Consider the following 6,105-nt stretch of genomic DNA (forward strand, 5'->3'; position numbering starts at 1 on the left):
GTTAGGGTAATTAGGCAAGTTATTGTATGATGATGGTTTGTTCTGTAGATTATTGAAAACTAATATAGCTTAAAGGGGCTAATAATATTGAGCTTAAAATGGTGTTTAAAAAATTAAAAACTGCTTTTACTCTAGCCGAAATAAAAGAAATAAGACTTTCTCCAGAAGAAAAAATATGATCAGACATACTGTGAACATTTCCTCAATCTGTTCAACATCATTTGGGAAATAATTAAGAAAGGAAAATGAATCAAAGGGGGCGAATAATGCTTTTTAACATCTCCTGTATCTGTGTTTGTGGGAGAGTATGTCATTCTAGAATAATGTAATGCTGGAATGACAATATAACGGCATTATCATAACGCAAGTGCACTCTTTCAAAACACATCATATATATATATATATATATATATATATATATATATATATATATATATGAACAATATCACACGAGTAGCAGAGCGATATGGCTGTATATCGGCACTGGTGGGAGGCGTGCGTTGGCACGAGGCCGAGTGCCTTAGTGCCCCCACCAGTGTGGATATACAGCCATATCGCACTGCTACTCGTGTAATATTGCGTTTATACAACAGTTTGACGCCTTAACTGTGTATATAAAAACAAAATCAAACATGGAGAGTCTCAAAAACCCTTTTGTATGAGGAACTACTTTCTTCCGGATTCAAATCATAAGCTGACAGGTAAACAGCTGAGCAAGCATCTTTTACACTTTAGATGTGTAGTGTCTGCTCTCTGCTGGCTGTATGTGGGCGGAGTAATACACAAAGGGTAAAGAGGCTGTAGGAGTTCTGATATTGCAGAATATCGCACGGCTATCAGCCAATCAGATTCGAGAACCAGACAGAACTGTTGTATATATATATATATATATATATATATATATATATATATATATATATATATTTGACACTATTGGTCAAAAGTTTGGGGTAAGTTTGTTTTTTTAATTATTTTATTTTTTATTTTAAGAAAATGATTCTGTTCATTAAGGCTACATTTATTAACAATTGTTAAATACCTATTTATTGAATATTTATTTCTTATTGTATGTAGTTTCAAATGAAATTATTACTCCTGTCATTATTGCTTTTGTTACTATAAGCAAAAATAATAATAATAATTATTATTAATATTAGAGTGATTTCTGAAGGATCATGTGACTGAAGATGGGGTATTAAGCTGAATATCTTGAAAATCGCTGGAACAAATAATTTAATTACATTATAATCTACTGTTGAACATTTATATTACAGTGCCTTAGCATTTCACAATTTTACCATTTGTACTTTTTGATGAAACTAATGCAGCTTTGGTGAGCAGAAGCTCATTTACCCACATTTAAACATCCTACTGACCCCAAACCTTTGACCGGTGCACTCTCACAGATAAAGATACCTGAGCTGTCACTGGGGTGATGCCTTTTCAAAAGGTACACATTTGTACTTAAAGGGTCCATTTTGGTATCTCAATACTATAAATTAGTACCTAAAAATTTTAAGAGGAACACTTTTTAGGTACTAATGTATACCCTTGAGATATTAATATTGACCTATTATGTACAAATTAGTACCTTTTGAAAAGGTACCACCCCAGAGACAACTTGCATACCTTTATTTTTGAGAGTGTAATATTTATTTAGCATTATATATATATATATATATATATATATATATATATATATATATATATATATATAATAAAAAATATATATTAAATAATAAATATATAATAATACATTTTATAATTAGGCATCGGGATCAGAATGGTGTCAAAACATTATACAAATATATAAATAATATAAAATGTTATTAAAAATAAGAACAGGGGAAAATGTAATACAGTGCTTGGTGTATATGACAATATACTCACAAATCTATTATTACATTATTAAATTAATATTTTCTATAGGAAGCTTTATAATATACACTCGCCACTCATAAACACAACTTTCTAATCAGCCAATCACATGGCAGAAGCTCTATGCATTTCAAGACGGTCAAGACGATCTGCTGCAGTTCAAAGCGAGCATCAGAATGGAGAAGAAAGGGGATTTAAGTGACTTTAAACGTGGCATGGTTGTTTCTGCCAGACGGGCTGCTCTGAGTATTTCAGAAACTGCTGATCTACTGGGATTTTCACGCACAACCATCTCTAGGGTTTACAGAGAATGCTCCGACAAAGAGGAAATATCCAGTGAGCGGCAGTTCTGTGGGCGCAAATGCCTTGTTGATGAGGTCAGAGGAGAATGGCCAGACTGGTTCCAGCTGATAGAAAGGCAACAGTAACTCAAATAAGCACTCGCTACAACCGAGCTCTGCAGAAGAGCATCTCTGAACACACAACACGTCCAACCTTGAGGCGGATGGGCTACAGCAGCAGAAGAGCACACCGGGTGCCGCTCCTGTCAGCTAAGAACAGGAAACTGAGGCTACAATTCACACAGACTCACCAAAACTGGACAATAGAAGATTGGAGAAACGTTGCTGCTCTGATGAGTCTCCATTTCTGCTGACACATTCAGATGCTCGGCTCACAATTTGGCCTCAACAGCATGAAAGCATGGATCATCCTGCCTTGTATCAGCGGTTCAGGCTGGTGGTGGTGGTGTAATGGTGTGGGGGAGATTTTCTTTGGGTCCATTAGTACCAATTGAGCATCAACGCCACAGCCTACCTGAGTATTGCTGCTGACCATGTCCATCCCTTTATGAGCACAGTGTCTCCATCTTCTGATGGCTACTTCCAGCAGGATAACGCAGCATGTCATAAAGCTCAATCATCTCAGACTGGTCTCTTGAACATGACGATGAGTTCACTGGACTCAAGTGGCCTCCACAGTCACCAGAGCTCAATCCAATAGAGCAGCTTTGGGATGTGGTGGAACGGGAGATTGGCATCATGGATGTGCAGCCGACAAAACTGCAGCAACTGTGTGATGCTATCATGACAATTTGAAGCAAAATCTCTGAGGAATATTTCCAGTATCTTGTTGAATCTCTGCCACGAAGGATTAAGGCAGTTCTGAATGCGAAAGGGGTCCACCCCGGTACTAGTAAGGTGTACCTAATAAAGTGGCCGGCGAGTGTATTTGCGCATACACTGTCAGTACTGAAGCCAAATCTGGAGCTTATCTAACGAAATAGTTTATGATATCAGTCTAAAAATTCGTAGCCCAAATGTACATGTGGGCTTCACAGTGGGTAGCACGATCGCCTCACAGCAAGAAGGTCGCTGGTTTGAGTCCCAGATGGGTCAGTTGACATTTCTGTGTGGAGTTTGCATGTTCTCCCCGTGTTGGCGTGGGTTTCCTCTGGGTGCTCTGGTTTCCAAAAACATGCGCTATAGGGGGACTGATAAGCTATGAGTGTGTGTGTGTGTGATTAAGTGTGTATGGATGTTTCCCAGTCCTAGATTGCAGCTGGAAGGGCGTCTGCTGCATAAAACATATGCTGGCTTAGTTGGCGATTCATTCCACTGTGGCGATTCCAGATTAATAAAGGGACTAGGCCGAAAAGAAAATGAATGATTTAATTTATATGTAATGGGAAATTATTAATTCTTTATAAAGCAAGAATCAAGAGAAACAAAACAAAATATATGAAATTTAGCAGCTTATAATTTTTTGGCAACATTTTGCTTGAATTTAAATGTGTTATATTTCTATTTCTAAAGATGTTTGGTGACTAAAATATATTTTAATAAACATATATGCTCAATAAATCTGTTTTGTTCAAATGCACCGAAGTATATGACCTATATTCACTGAGAAATGGATAAAAATACAAATTTTTAATATGGGCTGAACTCATTTATGCTGAGCTTTTAACTCTAATACGTTACAGTAAATACTTAACACGTTAGAGTAAATAAATAGTGTGTGTGTGTTTTTACCATACTGACACTAACACCCTCAATGGAGATAGAGCGGCTCCACAATCAGCTGTTTTTATGTAAATGGATGATTATATCCAACTTAGCCTTTAAGATTTAGTTAATAAGTTAAGATTTTTGGATCAAAATTAGTCAGAAATATTTACTTCAATATCTAATGCCTAGCTATTTTACCATCAACCCTCTATGACGGGATTGTTTTCCTAAAAAGAAGCACTGCTGTTCCTGACGCGGCCGCTGGGTGGCAGCAGATGACAAATAATTACGCAATTTACGTAAGCGCAGCTCCGCAACAAAAACCAACCTCTTGCAGATTTATGCAGATAGATCTGATCAAAATACATCGCGTTTTGGCTGAAAATTGTCCTTATATTTGTTTAAATTATACCCTACAATTTAAAACACACACGAAATGGGTTCAGTCATTAAAATCAAAATGCTCATTTTATTTTAAACCGCTTGAATCATTATGTGGTGTGTTTTCACGAACGAATAAATACATTTTCCGCGCTTAAAGGAATGCACTTTAAACATTGCCTTTTAAGCACAATAAACTATATAATTTGTGAAGAATAAATGCTAAAATTATAGACCATCAAAAACAAAATGGTGCAAAACTGTTCTCAAGAATTTACGGATAAATTAGATGTTAAAGTCATGTAATGACTGACTATTATTATTATTCTGTTTTCTATTAATTAATACTGTTTAGTTATTAAGAATAAACCCATATTTAAAATAAATACACAATTAAAACATTCATAAATCAGTTTAATTTGATTCATTTAGCTTTAATTTAAAATGAAATCATATAACAGTGTATAATAATGATTTGAATGGCATTAAATTATCAATATAATACTGCTTTAAATATAATAATTAATTTATAATTCTAATTAAATTCGGTGTATAAATGAGGTTCATTAGTAAATATGGGTTAGGTATTTTCATAATGCGCCATTGTTTTCCTTGGGAGTTAAGGATTAATAATACACAAATACTGCTAGGCTTTATATTTAAATTCGTTTATTATATGTATATAAATATAATAAACATCCCTAAATCTTTATTTTAAAGCGTCAAGTAAATTAAATCCAACTATAAAGTAGCTTAAAATATAATTACAATATTTATAAACGCTTTCAATAGGAGATTTGCGTTCATAAGAGAGGAAAAAGAAAAGGCGAACACCTTTCTGTACAAGATAAATTTGTAGCTCCGACTAACATTTATTAAATTTAACATCTACAGAAGTGTACCAAAATAAATACGGCCAGTTCAGCATATTCATGTGTTCACAGTGAAGCCTGCAGAGACCTGACCGGTTCATATGTGAGGTTTATTTTTATATATGAATCTTCTGAGGTGTTTATTTATTTATTTCTGTAGCCGTTCATCTGCTTCAGTATTAAATTCAGATCCTCGAGGCCTGGTTATCTGAAGCTGAAGCTATATATTTATGTGCTGGAACAGGAATTAAATGTGTTCGGTAATGAAATAAGAGCTATAAAATGGCGGTCAGTGTGGATCTGATTTCTATAAAGTCAACAAAAACCCAACAAGAACCACATTACCCTGGAGTCAAGTTCAGGCGCGCGCTTTCTCTCTCTCTTTCTCTCTTAAAGGGCTTTCAGGAATTCAGATGAAATGTCACTACAGGCTGACAGAAATCGGGGAAACAGGTGTCGTGTGAAATCGCACAGTCTGTCTCACGACTCTTCCGAAAAATGAGCAAAAAATAGAAGCGGCCCGACACTTTTATACCAATCACAAATGTCAATCATATTTTTTTTTTCGCGCGCACGCCATGGCTGAAGTGATCCTTCGTTGGCGCTGGCGGGAAATTCCTGACTGAAGTTCAACAAAATGGTGGCGCTTTCCCAGATCAACAACAATGTTTTGTACATTTTATACACTCCGTTTTATGTATATTCAGTTTAATATATAAATATAAGCAGGATATTATGAATATCAGGATATTTATATGTGGAAAATGTGAGTACACCTGCACCACGCACATTCTGAAATGTGTTTAGATATGTAATATTGATGAAGTTGATTTAGAGGGTTAATCAATTATTAATATTGTGTTTTAAGTGATTTCAACGTTGCTAAGGTGTTCCAAGAGAGTTGGTCAGCCTTTTTAACACCATGATGTTCAGATTGTTTTTATGCTAGTAGCTTAATTTTAGAT

Source organism: Danio rerio, chromosome 21, assembly GCF_049306965.1.
Source record: "Danio rerio strain Tuebingen ecotype United States chromosome 21, GRCz12tu, whole genome shotgun sequence".
NCBI lineage: Eukaryota > Metazoa > Chordata > Actinopteri > Cypriniformes > Danionidae > Danio > Danio rerio.